The following is a 27,983-nucleotide window of genomic DNA, read 5'->3' as shown; positions in this document are numbered from 1 at the left end:
TACCACCTCTATGAGCTACTACTAACCAGCCGTGGCATATTTATGTTCGGGATACATACAGTTGTGATTCTGGCGTCACCGTAGTGAGCAATGTGGGAGTCCCGGCGCCGGTCTTCTGACCAGTATTCCGACTGCTGGCATCTTGAACGCAGGTATGCTGAACTCACCCCCTCACACTTAATAAAGAAAAGTGAAAGAGGCAAAGGCTTTTGTCACATTTATGGATGGTACAAAATTTGGGAACACACAGCATGCCAGTAAACCAGAGACATGTTTTGTCACATATGTAATGCAAATGGTATCCGTAGATCTCCACCACAAGAATCTGCATCAGCAGTACAGATGTATCCAGTAACATCTAACCTCCCTGCACATTAAAACAGCCCTTCTAGTCATGCCATGCCGTGACTTGGTAGCGCCAAGTGTCTTTTCGTGTAACATTTTCCATTAAAATGCATTTATTTGCAAAACGTTGCGAATAGAATGCACAAGCAGCTTTTGCTGATAAAAATGATATGTGGCATACCTATATTCTGTGTGCGACTGTATCGGTATATAAAATGCTAGACTACAGTGTTTTCCTAGAAAACACTGTAACATAGCATTTGATATGCAGATACAGGCGCGGTCGCACACAGAATATAGCCATTTTGCATATCATTTTAATCAGCAGAGTTTGCAGAGTAACCAGGCAGTACAGCTAAACATATCTGAACTACAGTTGTCCTGAATGGCATCTACTATTGGACGTGCAGTGAGGTAAATGACTGAGGAGGCGCTGGCTAGCATCAGAGCCAGATTTACACACAATATATGAGCCCAAAGGTTCATGTGGGCATTATAAAAAGGTGCAGCAGTATACACTGCTGAAAATTTGGTGCGTTTTAATCAGAGATGTGAAGAAAAGGTAGGCAGGTGAGATGCTGCCTCATCCGTCAGACTTTTTACTCCAGAGTATTCACTATAAAAATTATTAGAATAATACATTCTCTGTATTTTTCATATAATTTTTAAAGTCAAAATTCTGGAGTATGATAGGGAAGGCTCTGCCTCACCTTACCGCACATCACTGCATTAGACTATGGGGGTTATTCAGATATGAACGCAGATGGTTGCATACACAGCTAGATCTGCGTTAATCTTTGCACATGCTGAGGGCCGCCCAGCACAGGGCGTGTGGGGCCTGTGTGGGGCCGCCTCCCGATGCGTCCGCAATCTAATTGTCAGAGTCTGGCTGCGCTGCCAGGCAGTCAGCTGGCGTTTTATTTTTCGGACCGACTATGTGTGGCGTCACGCAGCCACCTCGGAAACGGTCCCGGCCCGCCCCCGCAATGCTGAAACTCCACCCCTGCAATGGTCTCGCTTGTCATCCATCGGGGATGCAATCACAATGTGTATAACCTTGCAGCCGATGTGTGTCTACTGCGCATGTGCAGTTTGCCGCCACCAGCAAACAGCGCTGCAGACCGCTATTGCAGTCAGGTTTAAATACCCCCCTATATGTCTGCATGTTATAAAATTTTGGTTGCCAATGGTGTCAGGTGTGACACACGCTGTGTCTCTTGACATAAGTACAGCAAACCTGAACGCTTCAGGATATCTGAATATCACAGACTATGATCACATTAAGGCTTCAGTGTAAACACTTTCCAATGTTTTTTTCAGCTGCATAGTGCTTAGTGTCACAAGGCTAAGAAAGTCCTGGAATGATTCCAGGAACATGTAACTAAGGGGCTGATTCAGACCTGATTGGTGCTGTGAAAACGCAGAGCAGCGATCAGGTCTAACCTGCACATGCGCTGGCGCATGCCAGACCGCTGAAAGCGGTCGCTGGGCGGGCCGTTTAGGGGGCGCGGTCCAGGCAACGCAGGCGTGCATGGACCGTTGGTGGGGGGGGGGGGGGGGGGGGCGGGCCGCGACAGCTGTGTGACGTCACACGCTGGCACTGCTACCCAGGGAGCGACGAGCAGTTCCCTGCCAGCACGCAGGAGCTGCCCTGGCTGGGAGCTACTCCTGAAGTACAAAAGCATTGACGCTGTACAATGCTTTTGGGACTGACATGCTGGGCGGACTAGCCCTGTGCTAGGCATCCCCCTGAATGTCAGTGAGTGTGACTGATCGTAGGTGTGCTACGATCAGGTCTGAATTAGCCCCTAAATTCAACTTAATGCAGTGGCCTCTCTAATCACTAGATCTGAATCCAAACTTTTGTGTGCTTGGTATTTCGATCAGGAGCCACCTTTGTGTGACCAGGTATTTCGATCACGAGCCACCTTTGTGTGACCAGGTATTTCGATCAGGAGCCACCTTTGTGTGACCAGGTATTTCGATCAGGAGCGACCTTTGTGTGACCAGGTATTTCGATCAGGAGCCACCTTTGTGTGACCAGGTATTTCGATCAGGAGCCACCTTTGTGTGACCAGGTATTTCTCCGACGTCCTAGTGGATGCTGGGTACTCCGTAAGGACCACGGGGAATAGACGGGCTCCGCAGGAGACTGGGCACTCTAAAAGAAAGATTAGGTACTATCTGGTGTGCACTGGCTCCTCCCTCTATGCCCCTCCTCCAGACCTCAGTTAGAATCTGTGCCCGGCTCGAGCTGGTTGCACACTAGGGGCTCTCCTGAGCTCTTAGTAAAGAAAGTATTTGTTTAGGTTTTTTATTTTCAGTGAGATCTGCTGGCAACAGACTCACTGCTACGAGGGACTTAGGGGAGAGAAGCGAACCTACCTGCTTGCAGCTAGCTTGGGCTTCTAGGCTACTGGACACCATTAGCTCCAGAGGGATCAAACACAGGCCCAGCCTCGGTCGTCCGGTCCCGGAGCCGCGCCGCCGTCCCCCTTGCAGAGCCAGAAGACGGAAGATTCCAAGTAGAAAATCGGCGGCTGAAGACTCCGGTCTTCATTAAGGTAGCGCACAGCACTGCAGCTGTGCACCATTGCTCCCCATGCACACCACATACTCCGGTCACTGATGGGTGCAGGGCGCTGGGGGGGGGGGGGGGGCGCCCTGGGCTGCAATTAGATTACCTTAAAAATGGCAAAAAACGCATAATATAGTCTAATAAACTATATATGTGTAAAAATCCCCTGCCATAATATTAATAAAAGAGCGGGAGAAGTCCGCCGTGAAAGGGGCGATGCTATCTCCCTCAGCACACTGGCGCCATTTTCTCTTCACAGTTCCGCTGGAAGACAGCTCCCCAGGCTCTCCCCTGCAGTTTCCAGGCTCAAAGGGTTAAAAAGAGAGGGGGGGCACTAAATTTAGGCGCAAACTATACATGTTAAGCAGCTATAGGGAAAAATCACTTTCTGTAATAGTGTAAATCCCTAATTATATAGCGCTGTGGTGTGTGCTGGCATACTCTCTCTCTGTCTCCCCAAAGGACTTTGTGGGGTCCTGTCCTCAGTCAGAGCATTCCCTGTGTGTGTGCGGTGTGTCGGTACGGCTGTGTCGACATGTTTGATGAGGAGGCTTATGTGGAGGCGGAGCAGGTGCCGATAAATGTGATGTCACCCCCTGCGGGGTCGACACCAGAGTGGATGGATATGTGGAAGGTATTAACCGACAGTGTCAACTCCTTACATAAAAGGCTGGATGACGTAACAGCCGTGGGACAGCCGGCTTCTCAGCCCGTGCCTGCCCAGGAGTCTCAAAGACCATCAGGGGCTCACAAACGCCCGCTACCTCAGATGGCAGATACAGATGTCGACACGGAGTCTGACTCCAGTGTCGACGAGGATGAGACATATACACAATCCACAAGGAGCATCCGTTGCATGATTACGGCAATGAAAAATGTGTTACACATTTCTGACATTAACCCAGGTACCACTAAAAAGGGTATTATGTTTGGGGAGAAAAAGCAGCCAGTGTTTTTTCCCCCATCAGATGAGTTGAATGAAGTGTGTGAAGAAGCGTGGGGTTCCCCCGATAAGAAACTGGTAATTTCTAAAAAAATTACTGATGGCGTACCCTTTCCCGCCAGAGGATAGCTCACGTTGGGAGATATCTCCTAGGGTGGATAAGGCGCTCACACGCTTGTCAAAAAAGGTGGGACTGCCGTCTCAGGATACGGCCGCCTTGAAGGAGCCTGCTGATAGAAAGCAGGAGGCTATCCTGAAGTCTGTATATACACACTCAGGTACTATACTAAGACCTGCAATTGCTTCAGCATGGATGTGTAGTGCTGCTGCAGCGAGGTCTGATACCCTGTCAGATAATATTGATACCCTCGACAGGGATACTATTTTGCTAACCATAGAGCATATTAAAGACGTAGTCTTATATATGAGGGATGCACAGAGGGATATTTGCCGGCTGGCATCTAGAATTAATGCAATGTCCATTTCTGCCAGGAGGGTATTATGGACCCGGCAGTGGACAGGTGATGCTGATTCTAAAAGGCACATGGAGGTTTTGCCTTATAAGGGTGAGGAATTGTTTGGGGATGGTCTCTCGGACCTTGTATCCACAGCAACAGCTGGGAAATCGATATTTTTACCTCAGGCTCCCTCACAACCTAAGAAAGCACCGTACTATCAGGTACAGTCCTTTCGGCCTCAGAAAGGCAAGCGGATCAAAGGTGCTTCCTTTCTGCCCAGAGGCAGGGGGAGAGGGAAAAGCTGCACCAGACAGCCAGTTCCCAGGAACAAAAATCCTCCCCTGCTTCTACTGAGTCCACCGCATGAAGCTGGGGCTCCACAGACAGGTGCGGTGGGGGCGCGTCTCCGGAACTTCAGCGACCAGTGGGTTCGCTCACAGGTGGATCTCTGGGTTCTACAAGTGGTATCGCAGGGATACAAGCTGGAATTCGAGGCGTCTCCCCCTCGCCGTTACCTCAAATCAGCCTTGCCAACTACTCCCCAGGACAGGGAGCTAGTACTGGCGGCAATTCACAAGCTGTACCTCCAGCAGGTGATAATAAAGGTTCCCCTCCTTCAACAGGGACGGGGTTACTATTCCACAATGTTTGTGGTACCGAAACCAGACGGTTCGGTGAGACCCATTCTAAATTTGAAATCCTTGAACACTTATATAAGGAAGTTCGAGTTCAAAATGGAATCGCTCAGGGCGGTTATTGCAAGCCTGGAAGAGGGGGATTACATGGTATCACTGGACATCATGGATGCTTACCTACATGTCCCCATTTACCCACCTCACCAGGAGTACCTCAAGGTTGTGGTACAGAACTGCCATTACCAATTCCAGACGTTGCCGTTTGGTCTGTCCACGGCACCGAGGGTGTGTTCCAAGGTAATGGCCAAAATGATGATATTCCTTCGAAAGAAGGGAGTTATAATTATCCCGTACTTGGACGATCTCCTTATAAAGGCGAGGTCCAAGGAGCAGTCGTTGATCGGAGTAGCACTGTCTCAGGAAGTGCTACAACAGCACGGCTGGATTCTGAATATCCCAAAGTCGCAGCTGGTTCCTACGACGCGTCTGCTGATATTGGGCATGTTTCTGGACACAGAACAGAAGAAGGTGTTTCTCCTGGAGGAGAAGGCCAAGGAGTTGTCATCTCGGGTCAGAGACCTCCTAAAAACCAAAACAGGTGTCGGTGCATCATTGCACGCGAGTACTGGAAAAGGTGGTAGCTTCTTACGAGCTATTCCCTTCGGCAGGTTCCATGCAAGGAACTTTCAGTGGGACCTGTTAGACAAGTGAGGATCGCATCTTCAGATGCATCTGCTGATCACCCTGTCCCCGGTGCCAGGGTGTCTTTGCTGTGGTGGCTGCAGAGTGCTCATCTTCTCGACGGCCGCAGATTCGGCATTCAAGACTGGGTCCTGGTGACCACGGATGCAAGCCTCCGAGGTTGGGGAGCAGTCACTCAGGGAAGAAATTTCCAAGGACAATGGTCGAGTCAGGAGACTTCCCTACATAAATATTCTGGACCTAAGGGCCAGTTACAATGCCCTAAGGCAAGCAGAACCCCTGCTTCAAAACCAGCTGGTGCTGATTCAGTCAGACAACACCACGGCTGTCGCCCATGTAAACCGACAAGGCGGCACAAGAAGCAGGATGGCGTTGGCAGAAGCCACAAGGATTCTCCGATGGGCGGAGAATCACGTGCTAACACTGTCAGCAGTGTTCATTCTGGGTGTGGAAAACTAGGAAGCAGAATTCCTCAGCAGGCACGACCTCCACACGTGAGAGTGGGGACTTCATCTAGAAGTTTTCACGCAGATTGTGAACCGTTGGGAACGGCCACAGGTGGACATGATGGCGTCCCGCCTCAACAAAAAGCTACAAAAGTATTGTGCCAGGTCAAGAGACCATCAGGCGATAGCTGTGGACGCACTAGTGACACCGTGGGTGTACCAGTAGGTTTATGTGTTCCCTCCTCTTCCTCTCATACCCAAGGTACTGAGGATAGTAAGTAAGAGAGGAGTAAGAACTATACTCGTAGTTCCGGATTGGCCAGGTAGAACTTGGTACCCAGAACTACAAGAAATGATCTCGGAGGACCCATGGCCTCTGTGTCTCAGACGGACCTGTTACTGCAGGGGCCCTGTCTGTTCCAAGACTTACCGCGGCTGCGTTTGAAGGCTTGGTGGTTGAACGCAGGATCCTAACGGAAAAGGGCGTTCCAGATGAAATGTTTCCTACGCTGTTAAAGGCTAGGAAAGACGCTGCCTGAAGTTCAGACGTTGTTAAGGGAGTGCTGCATGTTCAGCCCCTTTTGTGCCTCCAGTGGCACCTTGGGATCTCAACGTAGTGTTGGTTTTCCTAAAATCACATTGTTTGAGCCACTTCAGAACGTGGAGTTGAAGTATCTCGCGTGGAAAGTGGTCATATATATATATATATATATATATTTGGCCTTGGCTTCGGCTAGGCGTGTGTCAGAATTGGCGGCTTTGTCATGTGAAAGCCCTTATCTGATCTTCCATAGGGACAGGGCAGAATTGAGGATTCGTCCCCAATTTCTCCCTAAGGTGGTATCAGCGTGTCATTTGAACCAACCTTTTGTAGTGCCTGCGGCTGCTCGGGACTTGGAGGCCTCCAAGTTGCTGGATGTAGTCCGGGCCCTGAAAATTTATGTTTCCAGGACGGCTAGAGTCAGAAATACTGACTCGCTGTTATCCTGCATGCACCCAACAAACTGCGTGCTCCTGAGCAGACTATTGCTCGCTGGATCTGTAGCACGATTCAACTTGCACATTCTGCGGCTGGACTGCCGCATCCTAAATCAGTAAAAGCCCATTCCACGCGGAAGGGGGCTCTTCTTGGGCGGCTGCCCAAGGGGTCTCGGCATAACAACTTTGCCGAGCTGCTACCTGGTCGGGGTCAAACACGTTTGCAAAATTCTACAAGTTTGATACCCTGGCTGAGGAGGACCTTGAGTTTGCTCATGCGGTGCTGCAGAGTCATCCGCACTCTCCCGCCCGTTTGGGAGCTTTGGTATAATCCCCATGGTCCTTACGGAGTACCCAGCATCCACTAGGACGTCAGAGAAAATAAGAATTTACTCACCGATAATTCTATTTCTCGTAGTCCGTAGTGGATGCTGGGAGCCCGTCCCAAGTGCGGACACTCTGCAATACGTGTATATAGTTATTGCTTAACTAAAGGGTTTTGTTAAGAGCCATCTGTTCGTGAGGCTCATTTGTTGTTCATACTGTTAACTGGGTATAGTTATCACAAGTTGTACGGTGTGATTGGTGTGGCTGGTATGAGTCTTACCCGGGATTCCAAATCCTTTCCTTGTAGTGTCAGCTCTTCCGGGCACAGTTTCCCTAACTGAGGTCTGGAGGAGGGGCATAGAGGGAGGAGCCAGTGCACACCAGATAGTACCTAATCTTTCTTTTATAGTGCCCAGTCTCCTGCGGAGCCCGTCTATTCCCCATGGTCCTTACGGAGTACCCAGCATCCACTACGGACTACGAGAAATAGAATTACCGGTGAGTAAATTCTTATTTTCGATCAGGAGCCACCTTTGTGTGACCAGGTATTTCGATCAGGAGCCACCTTATACACGTATCAAACTCACTGTTATCTGTAATCTTGGATGAAATCAATCTGATCAATGGGCAAACGGGTCATTATGTGGGAAAGAGAGAACACGGGGGAAAGATTCTCACACAGGATATCTGAATATCACAGACTATGATCACATCAATGGACCATACACACTGGGCGAATCTGAGCTGAAAGCAGCTCACTTTTGGTGTGTTGAGCTGCTTTCAGCTCAAACCACCCAGTGTGTATGCCCCGGCGCTGAGCGCCAATGATTGCCCCCGCTTCATCGCCGGCGGCCACCGTTCATCTGCTGGTATTGCCAGCAGATGAAAGGCGGAGTGAATGGCTTTCCATAGCATCCTGCTATGGAAAGCCGTTCACCCCCCGCTGACATCGCTGGGCAGGGGGGATAAGCACTGAGCAATTTTCAGCCCAGCGATGTCAGCGATCATCGCTGTGCAAAAACGCTGGGCAAAAAATAAGATTTCTCTATCGTCCTAGTGGATGCTGGGGTTCCTGAAAGGACCATGGGGAATAGCGGCTCCGCAGGAGACAGGGCACAAAAAGTAAAGCTTTTCCAGATCAGGTGGTGTGCTCTGGCTCCTCCCCCTATGACCCTCCTCCAGACTCCAGTTAGATTTTTGTGCCCGGCCGAGAAGGGTGCAATTCTAGGTGGCTCTCATAAAGAGCTGCTTAGAGAAAGTTTAGCTTAGGTTTTTTATTTTACAGTGATTCCTGCTGGCAACAGGATCACTGCAACGAGGGACAGAGGGGAGAAGAAGTGAACTCACCTGCGTGCAGGATGGATTGGCTTCTTGGCTACTGGACATCAGCTCCAGAGGGACGATCACAGGTACAGCCTGGATGGTCACCGGAGCCGCGCCGCCGGCCCCCTTGCAGATGCTGAAGTAAGAAGAGGTCCAGAATCGGCGGCTGAAGACTCCTGCAGTCTTCTAAAGGTAGCGCACAGCACTGCAGCTGTGCGCCATTTTCCTCTCAGCACACTTCACACGCAGTCACTGAGGGTGCAGGGCGCTGGGGGGGGGGCGCCCTGGGAGGCAAATGTAAACCTATATAAAGGCTAAAAATACCTCACATATAGCCCCCAGAGGCTATATGGAGATATTTAACCCCTGCCTGTATTCACAAAATAGCGGGAGACGAGCCCGCCGAAAAAGGGGCGGGGCCTATCTCCTCAGCACACGGCGCCATTTCCTCTCACAGCTCCGCTGGTCAGGACGGCTCCCAGGTCTCTCCCCTGCACTGCACTACAGAAACAGGGTAAAACAGAGAGGGGGGGCAAATTTAATGGCAATATCTTGATATATATAAAGCAGCTATAAGGGAGCACTTATTATAAGGCTATCCCTGTCATATATAGCGCTTTTTGGTGTGTGCTGGCAGACTCTCCCTCTGTCTCCCCAAAGGGCTAGTGGGTCCTGTCTTCGTTTAGAGCATTCCCTGTGTGTCTGCTGTGTGTCGGTACGTGTGTGTCGACATGTATGAGGACGATATTGGTGTGGAGGCGGAGCAATTGCCAAATATGGGGATGTCACCTCCTAGGGGGTCGACACCAGAATGGATGCCTTTATTTATGGAATTACGGGATAGTGTCAACACGCTAAAGCAGTCGTTTGACGACATGAGGCGGCCGGACAATCAATTAGTGCCTGTCCAGGCGCCTCAAACACCGTCAGGGGCTGTAAAACGCCCTTTGCCTCAGTCGGTCGACACAGACCCAGACACAGGCACTGATTCCAGTGGTGACGAATCAACCGTATTTTCCAGTAGGGCCACACGTTATATGATTTTGGCAATGAAGGAGGCGTTACATTTAGCTGATACTACAGGTACCACTAAACAGGGTATTATGTGGGGTGTGAAAAAACTACCTATAGTTTTTCCTGAATCAGAAGAATTAAATGACGTGTGTGATGAAGCGTGGGTTGCCCCTGATAAAAAGCTGATAATTTCAAAGAAATTATTGGCATTATACCCTTTCCCGCCAGAGGTTAGGGAGCGCTGGGAAACACCTCCTAGGGTGGACAAGGCGCTAACACGCTTATCAAAACAAGTGGCGTTACCTTCTCCTGAGACGGCCGCACTTAAAGATCCATCAGATAGGAAGATGGAAAATATCCAAAAAAGTATATACACACATGCAGGTGTTATACTACGACCAGCTATAGCGACTGCCTGGATGTGCAGTGCTGGGGTAGTTTGGTCAGAGTCCCTGATTGAAAATATTGATACCCTGGACAGGGACAATATTTTACTGTCGTTAGAACAAATAAAGGATGCATTTCTTTATATGCGTGATGCACAGAGGGATATCTGCACACTGGCATCACGGGTAAGTGCTATGTCCATTTCGGCCAGAAGAGCTTTATGGACGCGACAGTGGACAGGCGATGCGGATTCAAAACGGCATATGGAAGTTTTGCCGTATAAAGGGGAGGAGTTATTTGGAGTCGGTCTATCAGATTTGGTGGCCACGGCTACAGCCGGGAAATCCACCTTTCTACCTCAAGTCACTCCCCAACAGAAAAAGGCACCGACTTTTCAACCGCAGCCCTTTCGTTCCTTTAAAAATAAGAGAGCAAAGGGCTATTCATATCTGCCACGAGGCAGAGGTCGAGGGAAGAAACAGCAACAGGCAGCTCCTTCCCAGGAACAGAAGCCCTCCCCGGCTTCTACAAAAGCCTCAGCATGACGCTGGGGCTTCTCAAGCGGACTCGGGGACGGTGGGAGGTCGTCTCAAAAATTACAGCGCGCAGTGGGCTCACTCGCAGGTAGATCCCTGGATCCTGCAGATAATATCTCAGGGGTACAGGTTGGAATTAGAGACAGATCCACCTCGCCGTTTCCTGAAGTCTGCTTTACCAACGTCCCCTTCCGAAAGGGAGACGGTTTTGGAAGCCATTCACAAGCTGTACTCTCAGCAGGTGATAGTCAAGGTACCTCTTCTACAACAAGGGAAGGGGTATTATTCCACTCTAATTGTGGTACCGAAGCCGGATGGCTCGGTAAGGCCTATTCTAAATCTGAAGTCCTTGAACCTGTACATAAAGAAGTTCAAGTTCAAGATGGAGTCACTCAGAGCAGTGATAGCGAACCTGGAAGAAGGGGACTTTATGGTATCCTTGGACATCAAGGATGCATATCTCCACGTTCCAATTTACCCCTCACACCAGGGGTACCTCAGGTTCGTTGTACAAAACTGTCACTATCAGTTTCAGACGCTGCCGTTTGGTTTGTCCACGGCACCTCGGGTCTTTACAAAGGTAATGGCCGAGATGATGATTCTTCTTCGAAGAAAAGGCGTATTAATTATCCCATACTTGGACGATCTCCTAATAAGGGCAAGGTCCAGAGAACAGCTAGAGATGGGATTAGCAATATCTCAAGAGGTGCTAAAGCAGCACGGATGGATTCTGAATATTCCAAAATCCAAATTAATGCCGACAACTCGTCTGCTGTTCCTAGGGATGATTCTGGACACGGTTCAGAAAAAGGTTTTTCTTCCCGAGGAAAAAGCCAAGGAGTTATCCGACCTGGTCAGGAATCTCCTAAAACCAGGAAAGGTGTCTGTACATCAATGCACGCATCTTCAGATGCACCTGCGGATAACCCTGTCTCCAAGGACAAGGGTATCTCTTCTGTGGTGGTTGCAGAGGGCTCATCTATTGGAGGGCCGCAGATTCGGCATACAGGATTGGATCCTGGTGACCACGGACGCCAGCCTGAGAGGCTGGGGAGCAGTCACACAAGGAAGAAACTTCCAGGGAGTGTGGTCGAGCCTGGAAAAGTCTCTTCACATAAACATTCTGGAACTAAGAGCAATCTACAATGCTCTAAGCCAGGCGGAACCTCTGCTTCAAGGAAGACCGGTGTTGATCCAGTCGGACAACATCACGGCAGTCGCCCATGTAAACAGACAGGGCGGCACAAGAAGCAGGAGTGCAATGGCAGAAGCTGCCAGGATCCTTCGCTGGGCGGAGAATCACGTGATAGCACTGTCAGCAGTGTTCATCCCGGGAGTGGACAACTGGGAAGCAGACTTCCTCAGCAGACACGATCTTCACCCGGGAGAGTGGGGACTTCATCCAGAAGTTTTCCACATGCTAATAAACCGTTGGGAAAGACCAATGGTGGACATGATGGCGTCTCGCCTCAACAAAAAACTGGACAGGTATTGCGCCAGGTCAAGAGATCCGCAGGCAATAGCTGTGGACGCGCTGGTAACACCTTGGGTGTACCAGTCGGTGTATGTATTTCCTCCTCTGCCTCTCATACCAAAGGTATTGAGAATCATACGGCAAAGCGGAGTAAGAACGATACTAGTGGCTCCGGATTGGCCAAGAAGGTCTTGGTACCCGGAACTTCAAGAGATGGTCACGGACGATCCGTGGCCTCTACCTCTAAGACAGGACCTGCTTCAGCAGGGACCGTGTCTATTCCAAGACTTACCGCGGCTGCGTTTGACGGCATGGCGGTTGAACGCCAGATCCTAAAAGGAAAAGGCATTCCAGAAGAAGTCATTCCTACCTTGATTAAGGCAAGAAAGGAAGTCACCGCGAAGCATTATCACCGCATTTGGCGGAAATATGTTGCGTGGTGCGAGGATCGGAGTGCTCCGACGGAGGAATTTCAACTGGGTCGTTTCCTACATTTCCTGCAATCAGGATTGTCTATGGGTCTCAAATTGGGATCTATTAAGGTTCAAATTTCGGCCCTGTCAATATTCTTCCAAAAAGAATTGGCCTCAGTTCCTGAGGTCCAGACTTTTGTCAAAGGAGTACTGCATATACAGCCTCCTGTGGTGCCTCCGGTGGCACCGTGGGATCTAACTGTAGTTTTAGATTTCCTCAAATCCCATTGGTTTGAACCACTAAAAAATGTGGATTTGAAATATCTCCCATGGAAAGTGACTATGTTACTGGCCCTGGCGTCCGCCAGGAGAGTATCTGAACTGGCGGCTTTATCTTATAAAAGCCCTTATTTAATTTTCCATTCGGATAGGGCAGAGCTGCGGACGCGTCCGCATTTTCTCCCTAAGGTGGTATCAGCGTTTCACCTGAACCAGCCTATTGTAGTGCCTGCGGCTACAAGCGACTTGGAGGACTCCAAGTTGTTGGACGTTGTCAGAGCTTTAAAAATATACATTTCAAGGACGGCTGGAGTCAGAAAATCTGACTCGCTGTTTATACTGTATGCACCCAACAAGTTGGGTGCGCCTGCTTCTAAGCAGTCGATTGCTCGTTGGATTTGTAACACAATTCAACTTGCACATTCTGTGGCAGGCCAGCCACAGCCTAAATCTGTTAAGGCCCATTCCACAAGGAAGGTGGGCTCATCTTGGGCGGCTGCCCGAGGGGTCTCGGCATTACAACTCTGCCGAGCAGCTACGTGGTCAGGGGAGAACACGTTTGTAAAATTCTACAAATTTGATACCCTGGCAAAGGAGGACCTGGAGTTCTCTCATTCGGTGCTGCAGAGTCATCCGCACTCTCCCGCCCGTTTGGGAGCTTTGGTATAATCCCCATGGTCCTTTCAGGAACCCCAGCATCCACTAGGACGATAGAGAAAATAAGAATTTACTTACCGATAATTCTATTTCTCGGAGTCCGTAGTGGATGCTGGGCGCCCATCCCAAGTGCGGATTATCTGCAATACTTGTACATAGTTATTATTAACTAATTCGGGTTATTGTTTAGGGAGCCATCTTTCAGAGGCTCTTCTGTTATCATACTGTTAACTGGGTTTAGATCACAAGTTGTACGGTGTGATTGGTGTGGCTGGTATGAGTCTTACCCGGGATTCAAAATCCTCCCTTATTGTGTACGCTCGTCCGGGCACAGTACCTAACTGGAGTCTGGAGGAGGGTCATAGGGGGAGGAGCCAGTGCACACCACCTGATCTGGAAAAGCTTTACTTTTTGTGCCCTGTCTCCTGCGGAGCCGCTATTCCCCATGGTCCTTTCAGGAACCCCAGCATCCACTACGGACTCCGAGAAATAGAATTATCGGTAAGTAAATTCTTATTTTTACTTACCGATAAATCTATTTCTCATAGTCCGTAGTGGATGCTGGGGACTCCGTCAGGACCATGGGGGATAGCGGCTCCGCAGGAGACAGGGCACAAAAGCAAGCTTTTAGGATCACATGGTGTGTACTGGCTCCTCCCCCTATGACCCTCCTCCAAGCCTCAGTTAGGTACTGTGCCCGGACGAGCGTACACAATAAGGAAGGATCTTGAATCCCGGGTAAGACTCATACCAGCCACACCAATCACACCGTACAACTTGTGATTTGAACCCAGTTAACAGTATGATAACAATGAAGTAGCCTCTAAAAAAGATGGCTCACAACAATAATAACCCGATTTTTTTGTAACAATAACTATGTACGAGTAATGCAGACAATCCGCACTTGGGATGGGCGCCCAGCATCCACTACGGACTATGAGAAATAGATTTATCGGTAAGTAAAATCTTATTTTCTCTAACGTCCTAGTGGATGCTGGGGACTCCGTCAGGACCATGGGGATTATACCAAAGCTCCCAAACGGGCGGGAGAGTGCGGATGACTCTGCAGCACCGAATGAGAGAACTCCAGGTCCTCCTCAGCCAGGGTATCAAATTTGTAGAATTTAGCAAACGTGTTTGCCCCTGACCAAGTAGCTGCTCGGCAAAGTTGTAAAGCCGAGACCCCTCGGGCAGCCGCCCAAGATGAGCCCACCTTCCTTGTGGAATGGGCATTTACAGATTTTGGCTGTGGCAGGCCTGCCACAGAATGTGCAAGCTGAATTGTACTACAAATCCAACGAGCAATAGTCTGCTTAGAAGCAGGAGCACCCAGCTTTTTGGGTGCCTACAATATAAACAGCAAGTCAGACTTTCTGACTCCAGCCATCCTGGAATTATATATATATTTTCAGGGCCCTGACAACGTCTAGCAACTTGGAGTCCTCCAAGTCCCTAGTAGCCGCAGGCACCACAATAGGTTGTTTCAGGTGAAACGCTGACACCACCTTAGGAAGAAACTGGGGACGAGTCCGCAGTTCTGCCCTGTCCGAATGGAAAATCAAATATGGGCTTTTGTAAGACAAAGCCGCCAATTTTTACAATCGCCTGGCCGAGGCCAGGGCCAACAGCATGGTCACTTTCCATGTGAGATATTTCAAATCCACAGATTTGAGTGGTTCAAACCAATATGATTTGAGGAATCCCAACACTACGTTGAGATCCCACGGTGCCACTGGAGGCACACAAGGGCTGTATATGCAATACTCCCTTGACAAACGTCTGGACTTCAGGAACTGAAGCCAATTCTTTCTGGAAGAAAATCTATAGGGCCGAAACTTGAACCTTAATGGACCCCAATTTGAGGTTCATAGACACTCCTGTTTGCAGGAAGTGCAGAAATCGACCTAGTTGAAATTTTTTTTCGTGGGGCCTTCCTGGCCTCACCCACGCAACATATTTTTACCACATGTGGTGATAACGTTGTGCGGTCACCTCCTTCCTGGCTTTGACCAGGGTAGGTATGACCTCTTTCGGAATGCCTTTTCCCTTAGGATCCGGCGTTCAAACCGCCATGCCGTCAAACGCAGTCGCGGTAAGTCTTGGAACAGACAAGGTCCCTGCTGGAGCAGGTCCTTTCTTAAAGGCCGATGCCACGGTTCCTCTAGGAACAGACATGGTACTTGCTGAAAGCAAATCCCTTCTTAGCTCCCGAGGCCATTAGTCCTCTGTGAGCATCTCTTGAAGTTCCGGTTACCAAGTCCCTCTTGGCCAATCCGGAGCCACGAGTATAGTTCTTACTCCTCTATGTCTTATAATTCTCAATACCTTGGTTATGAGAAGCAGAGGAGGGAACACATACACCGACTGTTACACCCACGGTGTTACCAGGACGTCCACAGCTATCGCCTGAAGGTCTCGTGACCTGGCGCAATACCTGTCCCATTTTTTTGTTCGGGCGGGACGCCATCATGTCCACCTTTGGTCTTTCCCAACGGTTCACAATCATGCGGAAAACTTCCCGATGAAGTTCCCACTCTCCCGGGTGGAGGTCGTGCCTGCTGAGGAAGTCTGCTTCCCAGTCGTCCACTCCCGGAATGAACACTGCTGACAGTGCTATCACATGATTTTCCGCCTAGCGAAAAATCCTTGCAGTTTTGCCACTGCCCTCCTGCTTCTTGTGCCGCCCTTTCTGTTTACGTGGGCGACTGCCGTGATGTTATCCCACTGGATCAATACCGGCTGACCTTGAAGCAGAGGTCTTGCTAAGCTTAGAGCATTATAAATTTGCTCTTAGCTCCAGTATATTTATGTGGAGAGAATTCTCCAGACTTGATCACACTCCTTGTGTGACTGCTCCCCAGCCTCTCAGGCTGGCCTCCGTGGTCACGAGCATCCAATCCTGAATGCCGAATCTGCGGCCCTCTAGAAGATGAGCACTCTGTAATCACCACAGGAGAGACACCCTTGTCCTTGGATATAGGGTTATCCGCTGATGCATCTGAAGATGCGATCCGGACCATTTGTCCAGCAGATCCCACTGAAGAGTTCTTGCGTGAAATCTGCCGAATGGAAGTGCTTCGTAATAAGCCACCATTTTTACCAGGACTCTTGTGCAATGATGCACTGACACTTTTCCTGGTTTTAGGAGGATCCCGATTAGCTCGGATAACTCCCTGGCTTTCTCCTCTGGGAGAAACACCTTTTCCTGGACTGTGTCCAGAATCATCCCTAGGACCAGCAGACGTGTCGTCGGAACAACTGCGGTTTTGGAATATTTAGAATCCACCCGTGCTGTCGTAGAACTACTTGAGATAGTGCTACTCCGACCTCCAACTGTTCTCTGGACCTTGTTCTTATCAGGAGGTCGTCCATTTTCTTTGAAGACGAATCCTCCTTTCGGTCATTACCTTGGTAAGGACCCGGGGTGCCTTGGACAATCCAACGGCATCGTCTTGAAACTGATAGTGACAGTTCTGTACCACGAACCTGAGGTACCCTTGGTGAGAAAAAGCAAATTTTGGGACATGGAGGTAAGCATCCCTGATGTCCCGGGACACCATATAGTCCCTTTGTTCTTTGCTATCACTGCTCTGAGTGACTCCATCTGGATTTGAACCCTTGTAAGTGTTCAAATTTTTCAGATTTAGAATAGGTCTCACCTAGCCTTCAGTACCACCATATAGTGTGGAGTAATACCCCTTTCCTTGTTGTCGGAGGGGTAATTTTATTATCACCTGCTGGGAATACAGCTTGTGAATTGTTTTCAATACTGCCTCCCTGTCGGAGGGAGACATTGGTACAGCAGACTACAGGAACCTGCGAGGGGGGAAACCTCTCGACATTCCAATCTGTACCCCTTGGATACTACTTGTAGGATCCAGGGGTCCTGTACGGTCCCAGCGTCATGCTGAGAACTTGGTAGAAGCGGTGGAGGGCTTCTGTTCCTGGGAATGGGCTGCCTGCTGCAGTCTTCTTCCCTTTCCTCTATCCCTGGGCAGATATGACTCTTATAGGGACGAAAGGACTGAGGCTGAAAAGACGGTGTCTTTTTCTGCAGAGATGTGACTTAGGGTAAAAAACGGTGGATTTTCCAGCAGTTGCCCTGGCCACCAGGTCCCATGGACCGACCCCAAATAACTCCTCCCCTTTATACGGCAATACATCTTTGTGCCGTTTGGAATCTGCATCACCTGACCACTGTCGTGTCCATAAACATCTTCTTGCAGATATGGACATCGCATTTACTCTTGATGCCAGAGTGCAAATATCCCTCTGCGCATCTCGCATATATAGAAATGCATCCTTTAAATGCTCTATAGTCAATAAAATACTGTCCCTGTCAAAGGTATCAATATTTTTAGTCAGGGAATCCGACCAAGCCACCTCAGCTCTGCACATCCAGGCTGAGGCGATCGCTGGTCGCAGTATAACACCAGCATGTGTGTGTATACTTTTTAGGATATTTTTCAGCCTCCTATCAGCTGGCTCCTTAAGTACGGCCCTATCCGTAGATGGTACCGCTACTTGTTCTGATAAGCGTGTGAGCGCCTTATTCACCCTGAGGGGTGTTTCCCACCGCGCCTTAACTTCTGGCGGGAAAGGGTATACCGCCAATAATTTTCTATCGGGGGAAACCCACGCATCATCACACACTTCATTTAATTTATCTGATTCAGGAAAAACTACAGGTAGTTTTTTCACCTCACACATAATACCCTTTTTTGTGGTACTTGGAGTATCAGAAATATGTAACACCTCCTTCATTGCCCTTAACGTGTGGCCCTAAAAGAAAATACGTTTGTTTCTTCACCGTCGACACTGAAATCAGTGTCCGTGTCTGGGTCTGTGTCGACCGACTGAGGTAAATGGGCATTTTACAGCCCCTGACAGTGTTTGAGACGCCTGGACAGATACTAATTTGTTCGCCGGCCCTCTCATGTCGTCAACCGGCTTGCAGCGTGTTGACATTGTCACGTAATTTCCATAAATAAGCCATCCATTCCGGTGTCGACTCCCTAGAGAGTGACATCACCATTACAGGCAATTTGCTCCGCCTCCTCACCAATATTTTCCTCATACATGTCGACACACACGTACCGACATACAGCACACACATAGGGAATGCTCTGATAGAGGACAGGACCCACTAGCCCTTTGGGGAGACAGAGGGAGAGTTTGCCAGCACACACCAAAACGCTATAATTATCCAGGGACAACCTTTATATAAGTGTTCCTCCCTTATAGCATTTTAATATATATACATATCGCCAAATCAGTGCCCCCCCTCTCTGTTTTAACCCTGTTTCTGTAGTGCAGTGCAGGGGAGAGCATGGGAGCCTTCCCACCAGCCTTTCTGTGAGGGAAAATGGCGCTGTGTGCTGAGGAGAATAGGCCCCGCCCCCTTTTCGGCGGGCTTCTTCTCCGGAGTTTTAGATATCTGGCAGGGGTTAAATACATCCATATAGCCTCAAGGGCTATATGTGATGTATTTTTCGCCATACAGGTATTATACATTGCTGCCCAGGGCGCCCCCCTCCAGCGCCCTGCACCCTCCGTGACCGCTGTGTGAAGTGTGCTGACAACAATGGCGCACAGCTGCAGTGCTGTGCGCTACCTGATGAAGACTGAGAGTCTTCTGCCGCCTGGTTCCGGACCTCTTCATCTTCAGCGTCTGCAAGGGGGGTCGGCGGCGCGGCTCCGGGACGAACCCCAGGGCGAGCCCTGTGTTCCGACTCCCTCTGGAGCTATGTCCAGTAGCCTAAGAATCCAATCCATCCTGCACGCAGGTGAGTTGAAAATCTCTCCCCTAAGTCCCTCGATGCAGTGAGCCTGTTGCCAGCAGGACTCACTGAAAATAAAGAACCTAAAAACTTTTTCTAAGTAACTCTTTAAGAGAGCCACCTAGATTGCACCCTTCTCGGCCGGGCACAAAAACCTAACTGAGGCTTGGAGGAGGGTCATAGGGGGAGGAGCCAGTACACACCATGTGATCCTAAAAGCTTGCCCTGTCTCCTGCGGAGCCGCTATCCCCCATGGTCCTGACGGAGTCCCCAGCATCCACTAGGACGTTAGAGAAATGCCCAGTGTGTATGCACTTTAAGACTTCAGTGTAAGCATTTGCCAACTTTTTTTCAGCAGCATAACAAGTACATAACATAGTCACAAGGCTAAGAAAATCCTGGAATGATTCCAGGAACATGTAACTGAATTCAACTTATTGCAGTGGCCTCTTTAATCATGGGACATTACGGATGGTGTAATGGTTAGCATTACTGCCTCACAGCACTGACGTCATGGGTTTGATTCCCACCATGGCTCTACCTGTGCGGAGTTTGTATATTCTCCTTATGCTTGCGTTGATTTCCTCTCACAATCCAAAAATATACTGGTAGGTTAATTGGATCCCAACACAAATTAACCCTAGTATGAATGTGTGCTCGTGTACATGTAGTAGGGAATATTGATTAAAAGCTCCACTGGGGCAGGGACCGATGTGAATGGCCAAATATTCTCTGTAAAGCGCTGCAGAATATGTGTGCGCTATATAAATAACTGGTAATAAATAACAATAATAAATAAATCACTAGATCTGAATCCAAACATTTGTGTGCTTGGGTGGGACAAGGTATTTCGATCATGAGCCACCGCTGGCAAATCTGGAACAACAGAGGGACATGTTGTAGTTGACACGGGCCACCAAATCCATTTTTATATACAACTCAAATGTTATCTGCAATCCATACATGCCTACCTGACCCTCTCCATGAGGGAGAAAATGCACTGTTCCTGGACTTTCCTGGTAATGTATGATTGCCATCACCTGTGGTGAAACACCTTTCTTATCAATTAACTAGCTCACCACAGGTGATGGCAATCATACATTACCAGGAAAGTCCAGGAACAGAGCATTTTCTCCCTCATGGAGAGGGTCAGGTAGGCAACTATGCTGCAATCCCGGATAAAATCAAGATGATTAATGGGCAAATTAGTAATTATTGGAAAAAGGGAGAACGATTCTTGCACAGGAGAAAAAAATGTCCAATAGTTTATACTGTAGTTTGAGCAAAAGTGATAAATAAGTACAAGTGATAATTCACAATAATTTGAGTCACACATGGGGAAGGAGATAAATGATAAGTGGATAGGGCTAAAAATAAGAATTTACTTACCGATAATTCTATTTCTCGGAGTCCGTAGTGGATGCTGGGGTTCCTGAAAGGACCATGGGGAATAGCGGCTCCGCAGGAGACAGGGCACAAAAAAGTAAAGCTTTACTAGGTCAGGTGGTGTGCACTGGCTCCTCCCCCTATGACCCTCCTCCAGACTCCAGTTAGGTACTGTGCCCGGACGAGCATACACAATAAGGGAGGCATTTTGAATCCCGGGTAAGACTCATACCAGCCACACCAATCACACCGTACAACTTGTGATCTAAACCCAGTTAACAGTATGACAACAGAAAGGGCCTCTTAAAGATGGCTCCTTAACAATAACCCGAATTAGTTAACAATAACTATGTACAAGTATTGCAGATAATCCGCACTTGGGATGGGCGCCCAGCATCCACTACGGACTCCGAGAAATAGAATTATCGGTAAGTAAATTCTTATTTTCTCTATCGTCCTAAGTGGATGCTGGGGTTCCTGAAAGGACCATGGGGATTATACCAAAGCTCCCAAACGGGCGGGAGAGTGCGGATGACTCTGCAGCACCGAATGAGAGAACTCCAGGTCCTCCTTTGCCAGGGTATCAAATTTGTAAAATTTTACAAACGTGTTCTCCCCCGACCACGTAGCTGCTCGGCAGAGTTGTAATGCCGAGACCCCTCGGGCAGCCGCCCAAGATGAGCCCACCTTCCTTGTGGAGTGGGCTTTTACAGTTTTAGGCTGTGGCAGGCCTGCCACAGAATGTGCAAGTTGAATTGTGTTACAAATCCAACGAGCAATCGACTGCTTAGAAGCAGGTGCGCCCAACTTGTTGGGTGCATACAATATAAACAGCGAGTCAGATTTTCTGACTCCAGCCGTCCTTGCAATGTATATTTTTAAGGCTCTGACAACGTCCAACAACTTGGAGTCCTCCAAGTCGCTAGTGGCCGCAGGCACCACAATAGGTTGGTTCAGATGAAATGCTGATACCACTTTAGGGAGAAAATGCGGACGAGTCCGCAGTTCTGCCCTATCCGAATGGAAGATTAGATAAGGACTTTTATAAGATAAAGCCGCCAATTCAGATACTCTCCTGGCAGAGGCCAGGGCTAGTAACATAGTCACTTTCAATGTGAGATATTTCAAATCCACCTTTTTCAATGGTTCAAACCAATGGGATTTGAGGAAATCTAAAACTACATTTAGATCCCACGGTGCCACCGGAGGCACCACAGGAGGCTGTATATGCAGTACTCCCTTGACAAAAGTCTGGACCTCAGGGACAGAGGCCAATTCTTTTTGGAAGAATATTGACAGGGCCGAAATTTGAACCTTAATGGATCCCAATTTGAGACCCATAGATAATCCTGATTGCAGGAAATGTAGGAAACGACCCAGTTGGAATTCCTCCGTCGGAACCCTCCGATCCTCGCACCACGCTACATATTTTCGCCAAATGCGGTGATAATGTTTCACGGTGACTTCCTTCCGTGCCTTAATCAAGGTAGGAATGACTTCTTCTGGAATGCCTTTCCCTTTTAGGATCTGGCGTTCAACCGCCATGCCGTCAAACGCAGCCGCGGTAAGTCTTGAAAAAGACAGGGACCCTGCTGTAGCAGGTCCCTTCTCAGAGGTAGAGGCCACGGTTCGTCCGTGAGCATCTCTTGAAGTTCCGGATACCAAGTCCTTCTCGGCCAATCCGGAACCACTAGTATTGTTCTTACTCTTCTTTGCCGTATGATCTTCAATACCTTTGGTATGAGCGGCAGAGGAGGAAACACATACACTGACTGGTACACCCAAGGAGTTACCAGTGCGTCCACAGCTATTGCCTGTGGATCTCTTGACCTGGCGCAATATTTGTCCAGTTTCTTGTTGAGGCGAGACGCCATCATGTCTACAATTGGTCTTTCCCAACGGTCTATTAACATGTTGAAGACTTCTGGATGTAGACCCCACTCTCCCGGATGAAGATCGTGTCTGCTGAGGAAGTCTGCTTCCCAGTTGTCCACGCCCGGGATGAACACTGCTGACAGTGCTATCACGTGATTCTCCGCCCAGCGAAGAATCTTGGCAGCTTCTGCCATTGCACTCCTGCTTCTTGTGCCGCCCTGCCTGTTTACATGGGCGACCGCCGTGATGTTGTCCGACTGAATCAACACCGGCTTTCCTTGCAGGAGAAGTTCCGCCTGGCTTAGAGCATTGTAGATTGCTCTTAGTTCCAGAATGTTTATGTGAAGAGACTTTTCCAGACTCGTCCATACTCCCTGGAAGTTTCTTCCTTGTGTGACTGCTCCCCAGCCTCTCAGGCTGGCGTCCGTGGTCACCAGGATCCAATCCTGAATGCCGAATCTGCGGCCTTCTAATAGGTGAGCCTTCTGCAACCACCACAGAAGTGACACCCTTGTCTTTGGTGACAGGGTTATTCGCAGGTGCATCTGCAGATGCGACCCTGACCATTTGTCCAACAGATCCCTTTGGAATATTCTTGCATGGAATCTGCCGAATGGAATTGCTTCGTAAGAAGCCACCATTTTTCCCAGGACTCTTGTGCATTGATGTACTGACACTTTTCCTGGTTTTAGGAGGTTCCTGACCAGATCGGATAACTCCTTGGCTTTTTCCTCTGGAAGGAAAACCTTTTTCTGAACCGTGTCCAGAATCATTCCTAGGAACAGCAGACGAGTTGTCGGGATTAAATGGGATTTTGGAATATTCAGAATCCACCCGTGTTGTCTTAGCACCTCTTGAGATAGTGCTAAAGCTGTCTCCAGCTGTTCTCTGGACCTTGCCCTTATTAGGAGATCGTCCAAGTATGGGATAACTAATACGCCTTTTCTTCGAAGAAGAATCATCATCTCGGCCATTACCTTGGTAAAGACCCGAGGCGCCGTGGACAATCCGAACGGCAGCGTCTGAAACTGATAGTGACAGTTTTGAACAATGAACCTGAGGTACCCCTGGTGTGCGGGGTAAATCGGAACGTGTAGATACGCATCCTTGATGTCCAAGGATACCATAAAGTCCCCTTCTTCCAGGTTCGCTATCACTGCTCTGAGTGACTCCATCTTGAACTTGAACTTTTTTATGTAGAGGTTCAAGGACTTCAGATTTAGAATAGGCCTTACCGAGCCATCCGGCTTCGGTACCACAAATAGAGTGGAATAATACCCCTTTCCTTGTTGTAATAGGGGTACTTTGACTATCACCTGCTGAGCGTACAGCTTGTGAATGGCTTCCAACACCCTCTCCCTTTCGGAAGAGACGGTTGGTAAGGCAGACTTCAGGAAACGATGAGGAGGATCCGTCTCTAATTCCAACCTGTACCCCTGAGATATTATCTGCAGGATCCAGGGGTCTACCTGCGAGTGAGCCCACTGCGCGCTGTAATTTTTGAGACGGCCCCCCACTGTCCCCGAGTCCGCTTGAGAGGCCCCAGCGTCATGCTGAGGTTTTTGCAGGAGCCGGGGAGGGCTTTTGTTCCTGGGAAGGAGCTGCCTGTTGGTGTCTCTTCCTTCTTCCTCTGCCTCGTGGCAGGTACGACAAGCCCTTTGCTCTCTTATTTTTGTAGGAGCGAAAAGGCTGCGGTTGAAAGGTCGGTGCCTTTCTCTGTTGGGGAGTGACTTGAGGTAAAAAAGTGGATTTCCCGGCAGTAGCCGTGGCCACCAAGTCTGATAGACCAACTCCAAATAACTCCTCCCCTTTATACGGCAAAACCTCCATGTGACGTTTTGAATCCGCATCGCCTGTCCACTGTCGTGTCCATAAGGCTCTTCTGGCTGAAATGGACATAGCACTCACCCGAGATGCCAGTGTGCAAATATCCCTCTGTGCATCACGCATATAGATAAATGCATCCTTTATTTGTTCTAACGACAGTAAAACATTGTCCCTATCTAGGGTATCAATATTTTCAATCAGGGATTCTGACCAAACTACTCCAGCACTGCACATCCAGGCAGTTGCTATAGCTGGTCGTAGTATAACACCTGCATGTGTGTATATATTCTTTTGAATAACTTCCATCTTTCTATCTGATGGATCCTTAAGTGCGGCCGTCTCAGGAGAGGGTAACGCCACTTGTTTGGATAAGCGTGTGAGCGCCTTGTCCACCTTAGGGGGTGTTTCCCAGCGCGCCCTAACCTCTGGCGGGAAAGGGTATAATGCCAATAACTTTTTTGAAATTATCAACTTTTTATCAGGAGCAACCCACGCTTCATCACACACGTCATTTAATTCTTCTGATTCAGGAAAAACTGTTTGTAGTTTTTTCACACCATACATAATACCCTGTTTTACGGTATCTGTAGTATCAGCTAAATGTAACGTCTCCTTCATTGCCAAAATCATATAACGTGTGGCCCTACTGGAAAATACGTTTGAATTTCTACCGTCGTCACTGGAATCAGTGCCCGTGTCTGGGTCTGTGTCGACCGACTGAGGCAAAGGGCGTTTTACAGCCCCTGACGGTGTTTGAGGCGCCTGGACAGGCATTAATTGATTGTCCGGCCGCCTCATGTCCTCAACTGACTGTTTAAGGGAAGATAAACCATCACGTAATTCCACAAATAAAGGCATCCATTCTGGTGTCGACCCCCTGGGGGGTGACATCTGCATATTTGGCAATTGCTCCGCCTCCACACCAATATCGTCCTCATACATGTCGACACCACGTACCGACACACACCGCAAACTCACAGGGAATGCTCTAATGAAGACAGGACCCACTAGCCCTTTTGGGGAGACAGAGGGAGAGTCTGCCAGCACACACCACAAAGCGCTATATATACAAGGGATATCCTTATATTAAGTGCTCCCTTATAGCTGCTTTAATATATATATATATAGCCATTAATGTGCCCCCCCTCTCTGTTTTACCCTGTTTCTGTAGTGCAGTGCAGGGGAGAGACCTGGGAGCCGTTCTGACCAGCGGAGCTGTGACAGAAAATGGCGCCGTGTGCTGAGGAGATAGGCCCCGCCCCTTTTTCGGCGGGTTCTTCTCCCGCTATTTTTCCAGTCAGGCAGGGGTTAAATATCTCCATATAGCCCCTATGGGCTATATGTGAGGTATTTTTAGCCTTGTATAAGGTTTATATTTGCCTCTCAGAGCGCCCCCCCCCAGCGCTCTGCACCCTCAGTGACTGCCCAGTGAAGTGTGCTGAGAGGAAAATGGCGCACAGCTGCAGTGCTGTGCGCTACCTTATGAAGACTGAGGAGTCTTCAGCCGCCGGTTTCCGGACCTCTTCACGCTTCAGCATCTGCAAGGGGGTCGGCGGCGCGGCTCCGGGACCGGACTCCACGGCTGGGCCTGTGTTCGATCCCTCTGGAGCTAATGGTGTCCAGTAGCCAAGCAGCAAATCCACTCTGCATGCAGGTGAGTTTACTACTTTCCCCCTAAGTCCCACGTTGCAGTGATCCTGTTGCCAGCAGGACTCACTGTAAAGAAAAAAACCTAAACTAAACTTTCTCTAAGCAGCTCTTTAGGAGAGCCACCTAGATTGCACCCTTCTCGTTCGGGCACAAAATCTAACTGGAGTCTGGAGGAGGGTCATAGGGGGAGGAGCCAGTGCACACCACCTGACCTAGTAAAGCTTTACTTTTTTGTGCCCTGTCTCCTGCGGAGCCGCTATTCCCCATGGTCCTTTCAGGAACCCCAGCATCCACTTAGGACGATAGAGAAAATTACATTGAGCTTTCGTGAACAAGGCACTGCAAAACACATGTAGAGCATAGCGGATCCCGCCGCACCACATACTGTGAGCACTACGGGCACATAGCGCCAGATGAAAAAAAAAAAACACCACCACCAATTTCAGGGAAAGCACTTACGGGACAGAGAGGTACTGCTACGTGACTGTTGACGCGAATCCGGAAGTGAGCCGGAACCGGAAGTGCCAATGTGTGGAGCGCATGAGGGGGACGTGCTTATGCGGGACGCTGAGCCGAAGGTCTACCATTGGTTGTGAGTGTGAGCCAGGGACTGATTGGAGCACGCAGTGGGAGAAAGTGCTGCTGCTCCGTGTGTGTGTGAGCCGGGCTAAGTGTGTGTAAGCCGGAGGTGCTCGGAGCCGGAGAGTGTGTGTGAGCAAGGGAGCCGGAGAGTGTGTGTGAGCAAGGGAGCCGGAGGTGCTGGGAGCTGGAGTGTGTGTGAGCCGGGGAGCTGGAGGTGCTGGGTGTGTGTGTGTGTGTGTGTGTGAGCCGGGGAGCAAGAGGTGCTGGGAGTGTGAGCCGGGGACCACTGTGCCAAAGGTGAGTGTGTGTGTACTGGGGAAACGCTGAGCGGCAGGAGCGTGCTGCAAGGACGGTACTGCAAGGAGTGGGCTGCAAAGACAGGGCAGCTGGAACATTGGACAGTGCTGCTGCAGGAAGGTGGACAGCTAAGAAGAAGAACATTGCTGAGGGCAGTCCAGACGTGGTCCGTATACGCAAGTATCACATCTCCTAAACCTTTATTTTTTTCACCTCCGTAATTGTAATACAGGTTGAAGTATCCCATATCCAAAATGCTTGGGACCAGAAGTATGGATATCGGATTTTACTGTATTTTGGAATAGTTGCATACCGTCCTATCCACGAAGAGAAACTACACACTACCATACCATAATGAGATATCATGGTGATGGGACCCAAGTCTAAGCACAGAATGCATTTATGATTCACATACAGGGGTTAAAGTGAGCCTGGAATGGGGCGGAACTGCGTTCCGGCTCTGTTAGTGCGCGCTATGGGAGAGACGTCATGCCGTCTCTCCCATAGTGCCGAGGAGCGGGCGCACAGAAGACTGCAGCGGCCGGACACAGAGCGGGGCTTGGTAAGTATGGTGTGTTGTGTTTTTTTTTTTTTTTAATTTGTGTTGCGGCGCTTTTACTGGGGGCATTACTACTGAGGGGCATACTGGGGGCATTACTACTGAGGGGCAAACAACTGGGGGGCATTACTACGGGGACAAACTACTGAGTGCATTACTACTGGGGGGCAAACTATTGAGGGCATGACTACTGGGGGGGCAAACTACCCGAGGGGCATCTGCTGGGGGGCGAACTACCCGAGGGGCATCTGCTGGGGGGCGAACTACCCGAGGGGCATCTGCTGGGGGGCGAACTACCCGAGGGGCATCTGCTGGGGGGCGAACTACCCGAGGGGCATCTGCTGGGGGGCGAACTACCCGAGGGGCATCTGCTGGGGGGCGAACTACCCGAGGGGCATCTGCTGGGGGGCGAACTACCCGAGGGGCATCTGCTGGGGGGCGAACTACCCGAGGGGCATCTGCTGGGGGCGAACTACCCGAGGGGCATCTGCTGGGGGCGAACTACCCGGGGGACATTACTACTGGGTGCATA

The 27,983-nt window shown here is 49.5% G+C and overlaps 2 protein-coding genes across 8 annotated transcripts in view; one reads left to right on the top strand and one right to left on the bottom strand.

Annotated features, from left to right (window-relative positions):
* The window catches only part of FHIT (fragile histidine triad diadenosine triphosphatase), a 57,425-nt gene extending 30,863 nt beyond the window's left edge, over positions 1 to 26,562 (bottom strand). For 2 of the 3 annotated variants that reach the window (XM_063940365.1, XM_063940364.1), the window contains exons 1-2: positions 26,473 to 26,549; positions 60 to 176 (exon numbers count right to left, since the gene is read on the bottom strand). The gene's annotated coding sequence lies outside the window, so the exon portion shown is untranslated. Of the gene's footprint in view, positions 1 to 59; positions 177 to 26,472 lie in introns of all 3 variants that reach the window. The other variant, XM_063940363.1, reaches the window with a different exon arrangement.
* SLC25A17 (solute carrier family 25 member 17) overlaps positions 1 to 27,983 on the top strand; it is a 502,099-nt gene that overhangs the window by 5,734 nt on the left and 468,382 nt on the right. For 2 of the 5 annotated variants that reach the window (XM_063940358.1, XM_063940361.1), the window contains exon 1: positions 26,600 to 27,058. The exons of 1 other annotated variant lie outside the window; for it this stretch is intronic. The gene's annotated coding sequence lies outside the window, so the exon portion shown is untranslated. Of the gene's footprint in view, positions 1 to 26,599; positions 27,073 to 27,983 lie in introns of those variants that run through there. 2 more of the 5 variants (XM_063940359.1, XM_063940360.1) reach the window with 2 other exon arrangements.

This window comes from Pseudophryne corroboree, chromosome 9 (genome assembly GCF_028390025.1).
Source record: "Pseudophryne corroboree isolate aPseCor3 chromosome 9, aPseCor3.hap2, whole genome shotgun sequence".
NCBI classification, from domain to species: Eukaryota; Metazoa; Chordata; class Amphibia; order Anura; family Myobatrachidae; genus Pseudophryne; species Pseudophryne corroboree.
This window is presented reverse-complemented; position numbering and strand designations above follow the sequence as displayed.